This window comes from Balaenoptera borealis (assembly GCF_965194805.1).
Source record: "Balaenoptera borealis genome assembly, chromosome: 8".
NCBI lineage: Eukaryota > Metazoa > Chordata > Mammalia > Artiodactyla > Balaenopteridae > Balaenoptera > Balaenoptera borealis.
Genome location: NC_138865.1, coordinates 107,790,027 through 107,810,955, shown reverse-complemented (window position 1 = coordinate 107,810,955; position 20,929 = coordinate 107,790,027). Strand labels below are relative to the sequence as shown.

Genomic DNA, 20,929 nt, shown 5'->3' with positions numbered 1-20,929 from the left:
TGCTTAACACTTAGCAGGTATCCAGTAAATGTTAGCCATCCCCTCCCTGCAATGGTTAATGGAGACGGGTAATAAAAAAGAATGTGCCCAAAAAGGGTGGAATGCCATTATTTTTCAGCTGGCAAAAAACTGAGCACAATTACATGCCAAGATTTGCTGATACAATGAATAATTTCAGAGTAATTTTACAGTTGTGTATACAGGATGCCAAAATTCAATATGAGGGTGGGTTTTGGTAAAGTGGAGTCATTCAAGCTCATTGTAGTGCCATATTGGGAAATGCTGCTGTATTTGTGTCTTAGTAATATTTTTTAACAGAGTACTTAAAAATAATCATTTTCCATCAATGATCTCTTTTGATAATTTCAGAGAAAAATGAGGCATACTTATACTAGAGCCAAACCATCATAAGTTTAGATCATAAAAATAGGCATACATTGCAAGTCTTTGTTTTTCTTGGCTATTCAGCTTAGTTATTCCTTTAATATATTTTTAAGTTGGGTTCCAAGTCAAAATAAGTGTAGTCTTACCCTATAGTGCCATATAACATTTAAAGTTTATATATTATTTTTCTGCATCTGTAAGATGGAACCCAAACCTGATTCCTAGGTGTGGTGTAAAGACTAAATAAGAGAATCTATGAAAAGAGCTTAGCTTAGTGTCAGATATAGAGCAGGGATTCAATGATTAGTTATTGGGACTACCATCACTGTTACAGTAGCGATGAATACATAAAATGTTCTATTGATTTTTTTCAAATCTTTTCTGATTTTATATTGAATGTTTCATCCAACAATATAAGTGGGCCTCCTTTTTTAACACTGTGGCCTTGTCATGTGACTTCAGTTTTACTTTTCTTTAAAAAATGCCATAGAATAATTAATTTTTATTTATAAAAAATGAATAAAATCATCTTTTATCTTATTAGAAATGCACTTTTCCACAGAAAAGTGAGGTTTTGTAAGACTCCCACAACCTGGATTCTTGTGAAAAGTTTATTGATTTACCCAAAGTCACCAAGCAATATCTTTGATCCAGAACACTTTCCACTATCCTGGAAATTTGAATTTAATGTTTTCTTAGTGGATTTTCTTCCAGAATATTTAAATTTGAATTTGACTTTATATCCTTTGGAATATGGTTGAGATACTCCCTTTCTTTTCCCTCCCTTTCATTCTGCCATTAGTTGGCATGTTCTCAGTGAATGCAAATTCATTTTTATATCAGCAAAAGCAAAATTGAATAAGGAAGGCCATCTGATATGCAGTAAATCAAACAAAACCACAATGAATTTCAAAGCCAAGTATAAATTTAAGACATAGCATGATGTATAGGAAAGAGAAATGAGCTCAAATCAGGTGATTTGGAGTCGAGCTTAGACTCTGCACTGACTCACTGCATGACCTCAGGAAAGTCACTTAGCTTCTCTAGGTTTCTCTAGGTTTCTGATTTTTCCGTAGTAAAATTAGTGTAGTGCTAGATAATTGTGAATTAATCACTGATTTCAATTAAATGCATTATAATTCTCATTGGTCGATCTTAAAAAATTAAGCCTGAACTCTATCAAGTATTATAAAGTAATTTGAATTTTTACCAAGATTAAGTTATATATTAAAGTAACCTAATTTTCTCTTATTATGGAGCCTTAGATTGCAGAATCCCAAGTATGACATGTCTTGATTTCTGCAAAGAACTTGGTCAAGTTTCTCCTTATACCCTTCTGGACAAGTTAGAAAAATGTGGATGAGATCAGTAGTAAATAAACCTGAGAGATGACGGGAATCTCCAGGGGAGTTACATCAACATACACATTTCTGAGTCCCATCCTCAGATATTCTAATCGAGGTTTTGGGTGAAATCTGGTGATCAGTGATCTCCAGTTGATTCTGAAGGTCATCTTGGTTTGGAAACTACTGGACTAGATTATAACTAGGTGCATTAGTTAGTGGCTGAAATACCAGTATAACCTACCAGGGTAAGTTACAGAATTCCAACCTTGACCTGGTGCTTGTTAATTCATGTATGCATGATTTGGTTGATAATACAGAAGGGGTGCCAACCAGATGCACAGATGTTGCAGACACACTTGATGACAAAATAAAGACTTAAAATGATCTCAGTGAGTGGAATAATCAGTAGAAATAGCCAAAGTGAAATTTAAAGGATGCATGAACTTCTATCTTTTATTTACAAATTTTTAAATTAAAAATGTAATATAAAATGGGGTGTACCTGACTTGTGAGCATCTCATGTAGAATAGACATTGACGTTTTAGAGGCCTAAATATATAGGATCTTTTTGAGAATAAAATGATTCTCCTATGAAAACATTTTGTATGTGGTAGCTCTGTTATTTGAGGAACCTCTATACTGTTTTCCATAACAGCTGCCACATTTTGTATTCCCACCAACAGTGTATGAGTTCCCTTTTCTCCACATCCTCACAAACACTTGTCTTTTACTTTTCTGGTAATAGCATCATGACAGGTGAGAGGTGATATCTCATTTTGGGTTTGATTTGCATTTCCTTGATTATTACTTACCATATGATCTGACAGACCTACTTCTGGGTATTTATCCAAAATGATTGAAATCAGGATCTTGAAGAAATATTAGCACTCCTGTGTTTATTGCAGAACTATTCACCATAGCCAGGGTGTGGAAACAGTCTAAATGTCCATTGACAAATAGATGAATCAAAAAAATATGGTATATACATACAAAGGAATACTATTCAACCTTTAAAAAGAAGGAAATTCTACAACATGTAGCAGTATGGTTGAACCTTGAGGGCATTACACTAAGTGAAATAAGCCAGTCATAGACAAATACTACGTGAGTCCACTTATATGAGGTATCTAGAATAGTCAAATTCATAGAACCAAGGAGTGGAATGGTGGTCACCAGGGATTGGAAGGAAGGGGAAATGGGGGTTGTTAATCAATGGGCATAAAATTTCAGTTAAGAATGGTAACCAAGTTCAAGAGATCTACTGTACAATATTGTGCCTATGAGCAACAATATTGTACACTTAAAAATTTGTTAAAAGGGTACATTTCATATTAAATGTTCCTACCAAAAAAATTAAATTAAAACAAAACACTTATATTAAAGTGTAAAACATTATAAACATTGTGAAATGACAGCAATTGATGTCAGGCAGAGGCAGAATGGATTGGTAGTTAAAAGGAAGTCCTAGATTCAAATCCTGACTTTAAAGACAGTGGTGTGGTCTCAGGAAAATTATTTAATTATTCCATATCTTGTCTTCCTCATCTATAATATGGGGATAATACCTTCCTAACCAGGGTGGTATTAAGGATTAAAACATGTAACATACTGAGCAGCACACAGCAACACTCAAGAAATGGTTTATGTTATTTGAAGAAACATTGCATAATGTCCAGAATGGAGGAGGAACTGGGCTAGCTGTATTCTGTAATTGCCAGGTGATACCTGAAGTATTGTGTCCAGTTGAGGGAACCATACTTTAGGAGACTTATACAAGGAATGTGTTCAAAGCGGGTGGTGGCACATAGAACCAGGAGGATGGGTGGCTGTTAAGTACAATCAAATAAATTTGAAAGTGTTAAGAGTGTTTTCTCTTGAGAAGAGAAGCCAGAAGACAACATCAAATTAGCTAAAGGGAAAATACAAGAAAGCTGTTTTGGTTTTCGACTCCATAACACAAAGTTTCACTTGGGGGTGAACATACAGGTCTGGATAGCATATCTCAGGAGATACTTTCTATGATCAGAAGAGCATGAGTTTCCTGGGGCAGGAGGGGCGGGGGCAGGGGGGGTCCCTTACCCGCTGCTGTGTGCTCAAGCCACATGGTCAAGGTCTTTGTGAAGGGCACTCCTTCCTAAGGTCAGAGTTTGCTTAATTAAAGACCTCTAAGACCCTCTCGAATGTTAGGATTACATGGTGGGCAGGGTGGCAGCATCCCCAGTGCCTTCCTGAAGGCCTTCATGTGCTGGGTGACTGTACCTAGAGATGGGTAAGGTTGTCAGTGACCTGCTGCTCCAAAGATAGAAGGTAATTTGTGTTCCCATTTAGTTTAATGCATCTGTCTTTTCTCCCAGGGCATCAGCCAAGTGCCTACATATTGGACCCATCCGTCTTTCCTAAACTACAGAATTGGGGGGTTGCGTTCGGCTAACGAACCTTTTCAGAAAAACATACTTCCCCAAATTAGGTTCTAATTGCACTGGGAAGCAGCAATTGCCTGGAACCTGCTAATATTTCAGGAAGTTGCATCTACCTGAGCGACCTTGAGAGCTCTGTGGAGCCCCGTGGAGGGCTGGACTGATAGTATTCTGGACTAACCCCCACCCCACCGACCTACCCTGTCTTTCCACCGTCAGCCTCCCTCTGGCTCACCAAAACTGGATACTGATGAAATCTTAATAGCAAAGGATCTTACAGTTAAGTGAGATTAGAGTTATGGAACCACAACACTTGGATTCTCAAGACCAGAATAGACCTATGTAGCCCCACCCCCATTTAATCAGTTAATCCACTTGGCAATATCCCCGGGCAGTAGCCTTGAACTCCTCCTTAAACATCTCCCACATTGGGCAACTTGCCACCATCAGATATCCCATTCTATTTTTGTACAGCCTTGAGAGCTAGAAACATCTTATGGAGGTCAACCCAGTATGAATTACTTAGTTCCTCTGGGGAATAATACTAACGAGGATGATCATAGCAGTGTACATTACTGAACACTTACTACCAATTAAACACTCTAGTAAGTACATTTTCTGGTTTAATCCTGATAATTTAGGATGCTTTAGGATTCATGGTATGCATCCTATTCTGTGGATTAAGAAACTGAGGCCAGGAAGGTTCTTGTGTATTTGCCCAGGGATCAGAAGTGAGTTTCAAACCCAGATTTAAAAAAAACAAAACAAAAAAAAACCCAGATTCATAAGACTGAAAAAGCTCTTCTCTTAACCTCTTCCCTATACTCCAAATACAGGTCTGTGCGTTCTCTCCATAGTGGGGCACCTCTTTAGAGTACCTCCCTCCATCCCCAACCAAAAAGAGAACTCATCTTAGATCTGCGCTTTATCTCAAACCTGTTCCCAGTTTTGGCTCCAGTCAGCCTGAGTATTACTGCCCCAGAGCAGAGGTTTTCAAACCATGCTCACGAAAGCTTTGCACTTTGGATAAAGGGACCCTGGGGACTACTGTGGGGTGTGAGAGGGGCTGGCATGGTAGGGCCCTGGGACCTTATCTTCAGCCAGAGTTCTTTTGCATCTTATGTACTGGACTTCTGTATAAGATCTCAGTTGGAGAAAAGATTCCATGGCTCATAAACATTTGAAAACTACCGCACTGGACTAGGGTATAGACATCAAATCTAAATGTTAAGGGGGCATCTTAGGCCAGTCTCATATGTTGTAATACCATCCCCTCGTCAAATCCAACTCTGAAAGCATACATGACCAATGTTTGTTGAATAAAGGAAGGATATACATGTCAGGCAGTAAAGCTTCCTAAGTATTTCTTTACCTGATCTGTTCTTTCTCAGATGTTCCACTCCTTTGCTACTACCATCTCTGTCGCCGTGTCTCTCTGTCTCTCTCTCATTCCTTGAAACACAAATACGCTCACTCACAAGCATATCCATATTCTCAAGTCTGTGTCTTCTCTCCTTCCCTGCATCTGCACCTTTGTTTCTTCCCCACTCCCACCCCACCTAGACTCTCACCCTTTGGAGCTTGATGTCTGTATTGATCACACCTTTTTAGTATTTTTGATGCTCTGACATTTTGAGGCCTTGCTGACTCTGAAAGGGCTGCCTCTAATTCCCAGAGATAGTAAAGTACTTGCCTGTAAGTGCATTTTTCATATACAACAATCCAGCCCAGACCCCACCTCCTTTATTTGGCTCTTACATTCTGGGCCACTATTTTCCTGCCCTAATCACCCAAAGGACAGGTACCCAGGTACCAGGTAGCTAGGGACAGCTCCTATGCCGTAGAGCCCACTGAAATTATGCAAACTAGACAATCCTGAACCTGCTTACCCTGCCTCCCCCGTTCCCACCCATGGAAACCACAGTCAAGGCTCTTGTCCATGTTTGCCCCACCCGCTTCTGCCCCCTGACTGAACCTGATGCTTCCCCTGTAGCCCCTTCCTCTTGGAATTTGTGTGTATGACAGCCTTTCTTTTCAGTGGCACTCAGCTCTTGCTCTGTTAGTTTGCCATAGCTGAATAATAATCAAACCTATATTTTAAAGCATCTTTTTCTCAGATTTTAGCCCTCTTGCTCTCTGCTTCTCTGATCTGCATCTTCGACAATTATTACCCTCAACGCAACCAGATCTGCTTCCCAGGAGTCTTCCTTCTAGGAGAGTCTGAGAAGGGCAGCTACATGTGGTTTCTGAATAGCTAATGCTTTCTTCCAACAAACACATACACATACACACCCGGATATATCCTAGCCCTGCCCTTAGTGACCGTCCCAGCGCTTAGCTCTTGCTCCAGCCCTGGGCCCTTCATGTCCCTCCCAGGTCTGTGGCCAGCAGGCCTTCTCGAATTTCACCCTCCTCTTTTCTCCTTACACAGAGCTTTACACACGCTCTTTTTGGCCTGAGCTGCTTCAGCCATTCTAAGAAATAATCCCAAGGCTACTGCTTCTGCTGCATGTCCTGCATCTTCACTCCTCGTGTGACTGCACTCACTCACAGCTTCCTGGTAGCTGCCCAGTCCTGTACCAGGCTGGGTACTCCTTGAGGGTGGTGCCAGCACAGCACCTGGCTTGCAGTGAGCTCACGTCAAATATTTCATGAAGGAATGAATGAAAGAATGAATGAATTTGACTTGTGCTCTCTCAGCCTTTTTTTCCTCCCTTTCTTCCCAGGAGCCATCTCATGCGCACACACACACACACACACACACACACACAAACACATACTCTTTTACCTTAAAATGGTGCTTCTGTTTACCTATGGGCAAATACACACTGAATAGCTCAAAGGAAGCCATTCAGTTTCTTTTATAATAAGTTGTAGGCGGTATGTCTTGAACTGAGTGGTAAAGGCAGAATTTAATTTTTTTTAACCTAGGAAAAAGATCAGACATGTGGATTTGGATTCAGGCAAAGGGAAGAGAAAGAGGCAGAGAAAAAGAAGAGGAAGCAATGAGTGAAAAAATAGAAGGAGGGAAGGAAGAGTGGAGAGAAAGAAGGGAGGAAGGAGGAAGAGAAAAATCAGTTGACCAATGGCTCCTGTCCGGACTGATTCCTTGGTTGGTGTACTCCAGGAGGGTGGGCTATGGGGCCTCATTCCCTCAAACCTTAACTTATTTCCCTATCAATACTATCTCTGCATAATCAAGTTATTCTTGGGACCCTGTCAGCATGTAGTGATAAGGCTTGTCTAATGGCCACCAATTGTACTTGGATGCAAATTACTGGAAAGACCCAAAAAGGCGGAAGGTGCTGATCTAACACCTTTGGGAGCCATTGGGATGGGAACCCTCCTCTGTGCTATGGCCCCACCCCCTGCCTTGTTCCCCAGATTCAGGACAGGTGCAGGTCTGGGGGACCTATTGCCTTCCACTTCTTTCTCCTCATCTAAAGAAATAAGACAGATAGGTACAAACTCGGGATTAAAATAATTAGTGTGACCTGTCTAAGCTCCGGGAAGCAGATGGCATTGGAACAACTAGCAAGCTTTGGATGTGCCCGACTGGGCAGTGAGGGAGCTGGTCCATTCAGGAGAATCATAAGACATTCCGGGCGCTTCTCCCCACCTCTGCTGCTCATGCCTCCGAGACACCTCCCCAGGGCCTGTGCCCTGTTCCCTGATGAGCCACTGGTAATTGCTACCTCTGTAGAGACGTGGAGAAATTGCTACCTCTGTAGAGATGCGGAGGAATTGCTCCCTCTGTAGAGATGCCCTGTCCCCTGATGAGCCATGGGTAATTGCTACCTCTGTAGGGACGTGGAGGGCTCCAGTTCAGGGCGTAAGGAGATCTGGGGCTCTCAGTCTGTCTGCCTCCTTGAATGGTGCCGCCACTCCCTGTCTCCTTCTGACCCTTGTCTGTCTCCTCCTTCCCTTGTTCCCTGCTCTGTTTTGTTGTAATTTTAGCCACGGGGGAGGGAACAATGAAGTCCGATATGGTGATATCACTGGAGTAAATGGTTTACTGTTAATGTGGCAGCAAATGGCCAACTCCCTGACTTGTGATGTTTTAACTCTCTTAGGGAAGGGAGTGGCACTGGCCTCTTCTCCAGGCCCAAAGGCCAGGGAAGATTTTTCATCTGGATCATTAACTCTGAGGCATGATTTTAGCAACCACACCGTTCTGTGGAGTGTGTGCAGTGTGGGAAAATCGTGACGCCCCAGCACTTGCTGGCAGAGCCCAGGGCTGAGCATCAGGAACCTTGGTTCCTGTCCGCATCCACGGCTCACTAGCTACACAGGGTCCCTCAGTTAACTTCCTGAGCCTCAGTTTTCTCATCTGTCACATGAAGATAGCAGCCTGTTCCTTGGCTGCTTTGAATGGTGATGGTGAGAATACCATAAGATGGTGTGAATGTCTTTGGAAGCTATTTCAATATTAGTTATCATGATGGCCACTTTTTATTCGTTTGTTTTGATGACTGCAGATTGCAGATTTTTTCCTTCCCAATATCAACTGCACAACACAGTTCCACCTCTAGCTCTCCCTGGATCAAATCTTCCTTTCAGAAAAGTTTCTGATATCAGTCATTTTTATGTAATATCATTCTGTCTCCTTACCCCAGTTTCTCCAGGCCAAACCATTCTCCGCCACGCCAGGAGAGCGATCTTTCTGAAATACATGCCTGATCCTGCTCACACACCCCCCACCCCCAGTAGCTCCAACTGCCCATGAGTTGACTTCAAACAGTCAGGCAAAATTTAACCATCACCGACTGTACGTTCCAGGCACTGTTCCAGGGAGGGAACGATAGGAGTAAACGAGACAAGAAAGGTTTCTGCCTTCCTGAGTTTTATGTTCAAGAAGGGGAGACAAAATAAACAGGAAGATAACAAAGAAGATCATAAGAAGATCATTTCAGATAGTGATAAGTTACATGAAGATAGTAAAACCAGGGGATAAGATGAGAGTGATAGGAGCATGGGCAACATTGGATATTTGCACTCCAGCCCAAGTGATGGAAGGAAGCATCTGTGTGTACTGCTGGGAAGAGGTTAACAGGACAAGAAACAGCGATTACAGAGGCCGGACGATGAGATGGGCTTGGCGGGGCTGCAGAAGGGAATGGGGGTTGGTATGGTGAGCAAGGGAAGAATGGCGGGAGGTATAATGATTGGGAAAGGCAGGACCCTGTAGACTATTACAAGATTCTCAGCTGTCTCCTAAGGGCAAGGGGAAGCCTTTGCAGGTTATAAAGCAGAGCAGTGACACGATCAGATTTACCTTTTGTAAAGATCACCCTGGCTGCACTGTGGAGAATGGAATTTTTGTGGATGAAATTCCAAAATTGGCTTTCACAGCCCTTTACCAGTTGGGTCCAACTTAACTTCCAGCCACATGTTCTATTACGGTCACACATGCCTGTGCTCTTGGTAAGCTCGACTACCTACTATTTCCTACATACCATGTTCTTTCGCCCTTTTAATTTTGCTATTGCCATCCTTTCTTCTGGTGATGCCCTCCCTGCTGTCCCCAGTGGTCTCACATCTGTGATCATCTATTCTGCATGCTTAGATGTGGGCCAGAACCAGATCATTCTCAAGGGTCTGGAACAGATCAGGGAGATAATCGAGAAATAGATATTTAGTGCTCACCCACTATGAGCCTGGCAGTGTTCTGGGCTCCTAGGATTCAGGGGGAATGAGACAGACATAGCCCTTCCCTCCCGGAGCTTATAATCTGAAGGATGAGGGAGGGTAAAGATGAAATATGAAACACTTTAGGGAGCCTGTGCCTTGAAAGATAACCCAGCGCTATACGTGGTCATCATGGAGGCACAGAATCATAGATTTGTGGACGTGTGGAATCTCAAGCTTATAGAATCAAATCATACAAGGAGAAAAAAAATCCCGGAATTAGAAATGAATATTTATCAAGTCTCTGGAGGATGGGGTGGCTGTATAAGCTCAGAAGTGATAGAAGAAACCACAAAGGAAAAGGCGTAAAGCAAACTGGAAAAATACCCGCAGCAAATATGACAAAGGATTACTATCTTTATTATGTGAAGAGCGCATGCAAATCAATTAAATTCACTAAGACCCCAGCAGACACGTGAGCAGAGGGCACAAAGAGACAATTCTCCAAAGAGGAAATAAACACAACTGGTGAACAAACACAAGAAAAACATGTTCGTTCTCTCGAATAATCAAAGGTACGCTTATTAAAACCATGAGATAACATTTTTCGCCTACTGAATTAACAAAGTTTAAACAAAGAAAGAAGAGGATGGCCAGTGCTTTGGAGAATGTGGTGATAGAGTCTCTCATGCATTGCTGGTAGCTGTGTAAACTAGGGCAACCGTTTTGGAAAACAATTTGGCAACGTGCATGAAGAGTCTCAAATTATGATTTAATTTTAGTAATTTAATTTCCGAGGTTTTTTTTTCTAAAGAAAGATTCCAAAAATAGAGAAAAGTTCTATGCATGAAGATATTTTTCCCCCTGAAACATTATTTATAGTAGCCGAAGGAGGGGCGGGGGGAAAGGACCAAATAGCAAACTAGAAGGGTACAGATATCCGTATAAGGAAACATTCTGTGGCCCTTTAAAAAGATGTTTATAAGATGCTTATTCTCTGTGCTAAAGTTAAGTGAGAAAGGAGGATGGAAAAAGGAATTACATATTCAGTATGATTGTACTCATAGGGAGACAATCATAGACAGATTGACTTAAAAGTTTCCCACATTGTTAGATAGATAAGAGCATCCCTAGGGATGTTGGTCTGGGGACAGGGTTGTGGACTGGGTCACCTAGCTTGCATCCTCTAAGGTTGGAGACTTGGTAAAAGAAATGGGAGCAGTCTCAGGCTTCCTTGGGAGAACTTGATTTAGTGCCCCAACTTCTGAGTGAGCTTCCAAACTGTATGATTTTAATTAACCCAGCTAGGTTCCATTTCACAAATGAGGAAGCAGATTCAGAATGGTTTATCACTTGCTCAAAGTTGCACAGATTTGTGATAGGCCTGGTACTGGAATTCAGGCCATCTGAATTCAAACCAGTGTAGCTGACTACCTCGATATACATCTGCATTAGTGCATAAGCATTTTCGTTTACTTGGTGTGTGTATGTGCTTCATCCATATGCATTGTGGGTGTACACACCTTGTATGTATATTCAGTGGACAGGTAACCAACCACCGTGGTTGCCTGGATTGTTCCAGTTCTATATCTAAAAGTCAGGAGCAATTGTTGATCTCCCTAAATGTTTGTGTGTTTCACCCTGTTTTGTGCGCACATGCTTCTTGATGTATCCTATGCATCTCTTGGTAAGTCTGGGTTGGTTTTTCTGCTGCAAACAGGCTGCCCCTTTGGCTCCAGCCACTCAGTTGGCTTCACAGCATCTCTAGCCCTGGGCCAGACTCTCTTGTCCTGTTCGAGGGAGGAGGGGCTCGTGGGAAGCCCCCCGGGTTTGGATCCCACGGGCCAGTGTTCTGTTGCAGGCAGCCACCATGGCACCATCCAGCCGGCTTCTTGGAAGCCGATAAACGTCCCTCCTCGCTGATCTCCCTGCATCGCTCAGCCCAGGAGTAGATCTGTTTTTGCTTTCATCAGACAGAAATGTGCTTGCCTCTTGCCTCTCGTGGCTTAATGAGCTCTAATGCGGGTGGAGGCTGTCCTTGGACGGCTTCCCGCAGCTGCCCTCTGCTGGCCGGCAGCCGCATTGGCGGCTGCACCTGGGGAACCAGAAGCTGTGGTTTCCGCCTGAGGCTGAGGGGTCAAGAGGTTTGTGTTTCCCAGAGAGACCCTGAGATGGAGAGGCAGTTATGACAAAAGATCTTATGACTAGTCCTGGCACACGGAGCAGCCCTAATCTCTCCCTCCTAGAATAAATATGTACGAAAATGCTTCCCTGTGTCCATGAGGAAGGTGAGGTTATTAAAATCGACCTGTTTTTGAAAGCACAGTTCTAACCTTTATGAACTTGAGCAAGCAGCTGCCCTTCTCTGAGCCTTGACTTTCTCATGTCATCTGTAAAATGGGCACCACCATGGCATTTTCGCTAGGTTCTTGAGAGCCTTAATTAAGAATGTCTGCAAACCCTTGCCTGCCACACAAGGAATACTGATAAATAGTATTATTATTAATAATGATGCTATTATTGCAATTGCAGCTAGCAGTGGGACAGTTCTGTCTTCTCTGCAGTGATAGGAGAAGGCTGAGCTGATCAAATGCTTTTCGAATTGGCTCTTGACACACTGCTAAGATTTGACAAACATTTTTTTTTAATTATTACCATGTGCTAGGTTTTGTCCAAGAGATGAGAGGGCTATAGAAATAAATAACTCACTGGACTGAAGGCAGAGTAACTGCACTAAATCTGAAATAAAGTGCAGAATTCTTCAAGTGTGTTTTTAAAATAATTATGATAATAACACAATCTTATATTTGTCTAGCATTTTTCAGTTTTCACAGTCCTTTTCCAGGCTCCTCAGAGAGATAATGGATGTGAGCGCTGTAGAAAATAGACAGCTTTCTGCAAAATTAAGGTGATTTGTATTGAGGAGTAAAGTTTGTCTGTATCCTTCATTGACTAAACAAATCGTGCTCCTGTTAGATTGATAAAGACAATCACAGAATCATAGGGTCATGGACCCTCAGAGCTAGGAGAGACTTTAGTTGTTGCTCTCTCTATCCATTGCTATCTACAGCTGTCAGGCAGGAATCTGTACTTTGTTTGAATGATTCTGAGGATGGGGCACTCACTTCCTCCCCAAGTAGAGGTTGATCTGTCAGTAAATAAGCAGAAACATGGAGTATTCTGCCTCTCTTTTCCTCTTACCACCTGAATCTAGACCACCAATTATGCTCATGTTCCCTCTAAATGTCCCTCAGCATCTTCACAACTGCCCCTGCACAAATATCACTTCCATTGCAATCATAGTAGTTTTCTAATTGGACTGTCAATTTAAACTTCCCTCTTTGCCCTAACCCATTCTCCTCATTGCGTTGCCACATGCAAATCTAATCTTGAAGTCCCTGTTTAAACCCTTTGCCTCTCCCCTGCCTGGAGAAGCCCAGCCTCCTTAGCAAGGCCTATGAAAGCCTTACAAGCCCAGCCTCTGGCCTTCTCCTGGAGCAGGAGTTGGCAAACTATGGCCTGCAGGCCAAATGCAGCCCACATCCAGTGTGTACCATGAACAAGGAATGGCGTTTACATTTTTAGAGGTAAACTGAGGCACAGTTAGCCTTCTCTTGAGGAGGTTACTTGAAGAGTTGAGGACATTGTCTCTTGGGCTACAAAGCTTAAATACTTACCATCTGACCCTTTACTGAAAACGTTAGGTCAGCTCCTGACACGCCCACACACTTGACTTTCCAGCCACTGAGGGTAACTTGCCAGACTCCACGCATAACATGCTTTGACACACCTCTGTGCCCTTCCCTCTGTCTATAAGGCCCTCCCCTGCTTGTCTCTCTGATACACTCGTATTAACCTTTCAATGTTGATGCTGCTGGTAAGAGCTAATGGGCTTGGCTGCTTACTCTGTGTCAAGCACCACTGTAAGCACTTTACATGTATTAACTCACTTAAGCCACACAACAAGCCTGCGAGGGAGCCACTATTATTATTCCCATTTTACAGAGGAGGAAACTGACATCCCAGAGATCGATTCACTTGCCCAAGTTTCAGAGCTGTGAAGGAGCTGAGCTGATTGAAGACTCAGCTCCGATGTTCTCTGGCAAGCCTTCTCAGAACTCCTAGAGGCAATTTGCTGTTCCCTTTCCTCAGATAACTTCGTGCCTACCTGGATTATAGCATATTCCCTGGAAGGTTGCCACTACCTGTGTCCGTGGCTTCCTTCTTCCCACATGGGAGGGGGGAACCCACTAGGGGCCATGGGTCATGTATTTTGTATTTCTGATCTTGTCCCCTGTGATGTCACCAGATTGGCTCACTATTGGTGCTGGAAACACTGTTCAAGTGAATCAAATGGCAGGGTTTCCCACAGGCAAGCCCAATGGACTATTTTAGGAGTGCATTGATAGTGTGGGCCCACTAACCTCCTGCTTCAGAAGAGGGGTTGTTGACTTAAGAGGTGACAGACGAGTCAGGACCCCAGAACTTGAAACTCTTACTTGAAGGCTTGATTGACCTAGGGGTGGAGATGCTACAGATTCTTCCAGGATTAGGCTCCCTGAAGAAGATGGAGGTTTAAGCCAGGAAGGACAGGTGCATCTTATAACTTCTATAAAAGTGACAAAAGAATAATGCCTCCAGGTAGGGGTCTTGTAAGCCTCCTCTATGGTAAAGAGCACTATAAAGTTCGAAACGCCATTGAATTATAGGGAAGAGTGTATTACTTATGCTCAGGTTTAGGATTGAAGGCCAAGTCAAAGGGAGGTGGATATGGAAGCTCTGTTAGAAATTCCTCATCTCTGGCTTATTATCCGGGAATCTTGAAAGGCTCCCTTGTCCTTACTTCTTGGGGTCCCAAGATGAGAGTATGGAAGATATTTAGTCCACGTTCAAGAACCACCATTGATTAAGGGATGAGCAGGACTTAATGATCACCCAGTTCAATCCAATGGGCAGAAATGCTTAGGCAAGAAGAGACTAATTCACTAGAGGACACTGGGGCATCTTGCAAGCTTGGGTGAGGGGTGTATTTGGATCACAAGGACACCAGGAATCAGGGGCTACACACAGCCACATTGCCTCTCTCCTTGTGTCTCTCATTTCTGTAGGTCACTTCTGTTCTCTTCTGGCTTCCTCTCTGAGGCACAGAACATGACCACTTCCTGTGGTTCTCATTACTCATGTTCCATGACTCCCACCAGAGATGAGAGACTGGTGTGAAAGTCCCAGGGAAACCTCTGACTGACCCGGCTTATTTGCTGGGCTTACCTCCGGGTCAGTTAGCTATGGCTTGGGACTAGGGCTGAACAACAAGGCGTGGCCAGCAGGGTCCTGTCTCTGTGTATTAAGGACATTCCCAGAGTTGGGGAAGAGGAGGCTGTGAGCTGGGTGGCTGCTTCAGTTGTTATCCGCTGCAGAAGATGAGAATAGGGGTCCAGCAAGACTGTTACAGACTCTCCACCCAGAAATTTCTTTTTTTTCACAGAACCTGAGACTAAGGAGTACTGTTTAGAGTCTTGGATCCTTCCTTTAGGGAGAAAAGTTACAGAAGACCTCCTACATGCTAGCTGTTTTATGTTTAATCCTCAAAGCAACTGTATGAAGAGGTTATTTTTACTCCCATCATTCACATGAGGAAACAGAGGCTCAGCAGTTTTAATGATCTATCTGAGGATGCTTGGCTGGTAAAGGTCCAGCCTGGGAGGGGCATCTGGATCTTGTGGTATCCTAAGCCCTTGCCCCTTTCTTTACACAACTTTATACCTTACACCAGCTGGAACGTGATTTTACCCTTTTGTTCTTTGGTTTCTTCTTCTCAAAAGGTGATCCTTTCCAATTTAAAAATTCATCTTTTCTATTTAATTTTCACACTTTTTTTTCTGTTTTTCCCATTCTCAACAGACATCTGTGTCTCTGATTCTCTGCTAACTGACACATTCCCCTGTAATCACAGAGGAAAGACACTATTGCCCTGTGAATTTCTGGGTGGTAAAGTAGTGGCCTCATTAATCTCTCAGTCCAGGTTTATGGGGGAGGGAAAGTGTATGGGGCTAAAGTAGACAGAATCCAGGATCTAGAGACTAGGCTCTAAGTTTAGCTTCCAGGCTAACTTGTGTGAACTTCAGTATGATACTTCCTCTCTAGAGCCTCAGTTTCCTCATCTGTAAAAAGAGATACCACATGTATTACATAGACCCAGGGAATATGTGGTTGGGCTACTAAGGAAGCTTTTTAAAACCAATTCACGTAGGTGGACTTTCAGTTTTACAAGCTTCCTCTATCCCCGTTCCTCCAAGTCTTTGGTTTTCTCATCTGTAAAATGTTGGGAGTTGGACAAAACCTCTAGTTTCTATGCCCATGAAAATGCACACCCAACCCTTGTGTCTCCCCACCTCACGCTGTGTCTCACCCCTACAGGGATTCCTGAGCTGGTCCCCTGCCCCTCCCCTGCCTCCCTCTCCCCATCATCCCAGTGACTCACTCACCCCCCAGAGATCCAGAGATAACTTCCAGCAGCAGGCTCTCTCCTCTCAGCTCTTAAGGTGGCCACACACTGGGCTGGATAAGCTGCTTACCAGCACGTGAAGGGATGGCATTTAGAGTGCCACATCTTTTTTTACCTTTGTTTTAAAGGGAAGCTGATTTGGGAATATGTTTGGAAGATGCCCCTCCAGTTTGGTGCTTGGGGCTTTGTGAAGGTGGGAACACAGAGAGAGAAGTTCTTCCGTGTCTCCTTTGGTGCCTCCTAATGGTTCAAAGATCAGTGGTGTTTTTCTCATCTCCCAAGCCCCTCAGGAAACATTTGGCTCCACCTGGAGCTGGCTGTGTCTGTGGTGACAAGGCTGTAAAGCTCTGGACATGGAATTAGAAAGTCTGATTGGTTTTGTGACCTTGGGGAAGTCATTTCACTTCTCAGTTTTTGGTTTCCTCATCCGTAAAGTATTAACATCATAACTGCAGTTAATAAGACACACAGTAAAAACAATCAGAGCCAATATTTACGGAGTGCTTGCTACATACTAGGCACTAAGATTTTTCATGCACCATCTCCTTTAATCTTCATAATAGCCCTTGGATTGAAATACTATCATTATTACTGTTTTTCATATAAGAGAAGTAAATAAAGCTCAAAGAAGTCCAATAACTTACGTAGTCTAGAAAATGGCATAACATAGAATTCAAACTCAGTTCTATGTGACTCCAGAGCCTGTGCACTTAACTATTATACTACACTACTGGACTAGACCACGTAGATGGTGTTCCAGTTATCCGCTTCTGTGTGACGTGCCAACCCAAAACTTAGTAACGTAAAACAACAGCCATTATATTATGCTTGTAGATTCTGTGGATAAGGAAGTTGGTGGCACAGTGAAGATGCCTTGTCTCTGCTTCACAATGTCTGGTGCCTCATCTGGGAAGATTCAAAAAGTCTGGAGCCTTTTTGTTTAGCACCTGGGCTGGGATGACTCGAAGGTGGGCTCATTCTGAAACTGTTGACCAGAGTGCCTACATTTAACTCTCCATGTAGATTGGGCTTCCTCACAGCATGGTGGCCTCCAGGTATTTGAACTTCTTACATGTTGGCTCAGGGGCTCCAAGAATGAATGAAGCTGTGTGGCTCTTTACGATCTAGTCTCAGAAGTCACATGGCAACACTTCTTTCTACTCTCTTGGTTAAAGTAGTCAAAAGCGTACTCACATTCAAGGGGTCAGGACATAGATCCACCTCTCAATAGATGGAGTTTTAAAGATTTTTTCAGCTATGTTATAAAACCACCATCAATTGGGCCAGCTGTGAGCTGCGCTGGGGCATCAGACTAGGTTGATGAGGAGACTGAAGAAGCTGACAGGATCAGGGCCAAAGGGCACTCATTAGTTATATGATTGGCCTAAAAATGAGCTTTCCAAGAGTCTAAAGTATAAAGGTCAATATGGTGGAGAAAGTCCAGTCTTGATCTGAGTCAGGGCTGTTATTCAAGACACCCAAATCTACCGTATCCTGTAATGCTGCAGAGTTCTCCAGGCAGTGGTGATGGGTGACGCTGATCAGGGAGCAGATTATGACCATATAATCTAGTTTCCTGATGATAGATCATGGTTGAGAACATGGGCTTTGAAATCAGACAGACATGGGTTCAAATGCAAGCTTGACTGTTTCCTAGCTTTGTGAACCTGAGCAAATAACTTGACCTTTCCAAGTTTCAGTTCACTCTTATGTGAAACAGGGTAATAAAAAATAGTACCTCTCTCATAGGGCTCTTGTGAGAATTAAATTTAAGAAGTGCTTAACATGGCACCTGGAACATAGTAAGCACTTAACGAATGTTAGTTATAATTATTCATTCATTCAACCCCTTATGAAACAAATATTTATTGAGTGCTTACTATGTGGCAACCACTGTCCTAAGTATTTATTATTATTGTTATTATTATTGTTGCTGTTGTTGTCTGCAGACGTCATCTATTTGCTGTTTATTTAGGGGAAAGGTTGAGCCAATAGGAAAGTAGGTGAAGCAGGCTGGGGTCCAGGGCACCAATACCAACAGCCAGTTGTACAGATTGGGTAACCCAGGGGAGTAAAGAAAACCCGAAGTTCTATTTGGGCACTTAGATACTCAAGGGTCTCCCCGAGTATGTCAGTAAGACCATTTCCCAATTCTAGGGCAGATGTACTTTACCTGATGGACTTGGGTAAGGTGGTGTCAGTTTCTGAGACTGCATGCCTACATGGCTGGGGTACAGGGGGAGAAACAGGGACCACATTCTCCTTCTCAGAGTCGTGAACCTCAAAAGAGACGAAGGGTGAGACTGTGCGTTGCAAACAGGGAAGGTTTGACAACACTAAGGATGTTGAGGACAGTGCCCCTCTGTAGCTGGCCGTGCTGTTTGCAGTTTTCACCATTTTTTAACGCGTTGCATAGGAAAAGAACAGGCTCTGAAGTCGGGCTCTGCTTCTTATCAGCTGTGATGACTTTCACAAATTTTTCTTTTCTTTGAACCTCAGTCTTCCCATCTGTTAAATGTGAATAATAACAGCAATAACCATCTTAATTGGTGTGAATATTAAATTAAATCCCCATGTAAAGATTTTGACATAGAGTAAGCCTGTGTTTTTCAGTGTCCATTAGATTCCTGCATTAGAATCCCCCAAAGTACCTGTTTAAAGTACAGACCCTAGATCTCCTTCAATTAGAGTCTCTTCACCCCTTGTTTTGCTCCATATTTCCCCCAAACTTTTACCACCTGATATACAGTATACTTACTAATTTCCGTACTGTTTTCTCCATTTCCTTTCCAGTGAACTCCATAAGGGCAGGGACTTTTTGCTGCTACGCCTCCAGCTCCTGGAACAGTGCTTGGTGAGTAGAAATAAAAGAACACAATGAATGAATGAATGAATGGGAATCTCTGGAGGTGAGTCCTCGGATTAGCCTTTTCTAAAGTCACCCCAGGGGATTCTTACACACACCCAAGTTTGAGAACCACCATAGAAGGTACCTAATCAACATTGGTTGTTTTATCCCCTTCCTTCCTCTCTAAGTGTCTTAAATTTGTTTAACTTGCTTAAAGAATCAAATTACTAAGAAGAGATAACAAAGTGAGTAGCTCTAGGATGGACAGGGTTATCTGATTAACCTATGAGCCTCCATCCTCTGTTGCAGAGATATGAAAGCTTTGAGGGGAGAGGCTGTGACTTGGGGGGTTGTGGTGAGAGAAAGATAGGAGTCCCTTAGGTGCTGACCCTTTGCAGCTGGGTGCCTGAGAATGTGAAGATTCTGGGAGTTCTGGAGAAAGCAGTCTGCCTACCTTCTGCTCAGTTTGCCCCAGGGCCTTGCTCGCTTGACTCCCATTGCAGTAGACTTGGGAAGTAGCCTAACTCTTGACCAAATGGGGCATGGCCTCAACACCAGCAAGATGGACCAAGGTTCAGAACTGGACCCTGCTTCCCGGGCTGAGCTGGCTCTGGCTTGTGATGATAGATCTAGCTGCCAGTCCTGGGAGAGAACCCAGGAAGGCAGGCTGACCGGAATCCAAAGGCCATGGGAATGGATGGAGGCTTGAGGTCTCACAGGGCACACAAGGGACTGAGGAAGATGGGGAAGTGAGCTGGCATCATGGCATACCTGCTACCCTGCTGTTCATAATTACATCTCCTCTGGTTTTGAAGGTTTTGGCAGTTACTGGCTGTGTGATGTTGGGTCAGTGGCTTCCCTCTCTGAGCCTTGGTTGCATCATCCATAAACTGGGGGTGGTAATAACAGCATCTCCTGGGGGTGGTCATGAGGATTTAATGAAGATCAGAGAACTCCATCAGGAGTAGAGTAGGCCCTAGACATTTTTCTTCTTTCTTTTTTAACTTCTTAAATTACAGGTCATTTAAGGGAAAACAAAGGAGACCCTCAGATTAAGGAGGGTGGCTGCTACTGGAAGCAGAACATGCAATTCGGGGGACAGGAGCCAAGGGGAGGGATGTGCACACTGGGGGAAACGTTGGAGGCACTTGATTTAAGAGGCCGGAGCTAATCAACCCCTCTGGGCTCATCACGGGCCTTGCAATCAGGGCTCCACCTGCCCACCTGCTGCTCTGCCCTTGGGGAAGCTGCCAGAGTCAATCATGGCGCATTGTTCTCCCACCTCTCCTCCTTGGAGGAGCACTCTGAGCTTAGCCAGGAGAGCGAGGGAGGACACAGAACCCCAGGGCTTTAGATCTGGACTGCCTCGTGCAGCACCTTTAGCTCTCTCATGAGGTTTAGGAGGTGATGTGACTTGGTCATGGTTACAGAGAAAGGCAGATCTGGAGAAGAGAGGGGTTTTATATTCATTCCCATGGACATCTGTTCACTCATTCATTGCCTATTATGGGTGCTGGACCTCATATGCTACACGAGGCCACATTGCATTCCTAATCCTACATTCTTTCCAGTGCTTTCTTCTCTAAAGACTGAAGGTATTCACTCCAGTGGTAACTTTACTCAGACTTGGATGGAGGCCATGGACAAATTTCTGCCCACCCCTCCTCTCCCCTCATCTCAGTCCTAGATTCTCAAGGCCTAGAAATCGCTAAGGAGACCAGGAAATCGTGGATCCAGTTGGAGTCAGTAGAATTTAGTTTATTTGAATTGACTTGAACTGAATGAAATGGAATTACTAAAC

At 43.6% G+C, this 20,929-nt stretch overlaps 1 protein-coding gene across 4 annotated transcripts in view; it reads left to right on the top strand.

Annotated features, from left to right (window-relative positions):
• The window catches only part of BRINP1 (BMP/retinoic acid inducible neural specific 1), a 504,031-nt gene that overhangs the window by 140,352 nt on the left and 342,750 nt on the right, over nt 1–20,929 (top strand). For 3 of the 4 annotated variants that reach the window (XM_082402242.1, XM_082402245.1, XM_082402243.1), the window contains exon 2: nt 19,074–19,134. The gene's annotated coding sequence lies outside the window, so the exon portion shown is untranslated. Of the gene's footprint in view, nt 1–557; nt 19,135–20,929 lie in introns of those variants that run through there. The other variant, XM_082402244.1, reaches the window with a different exon arrangement.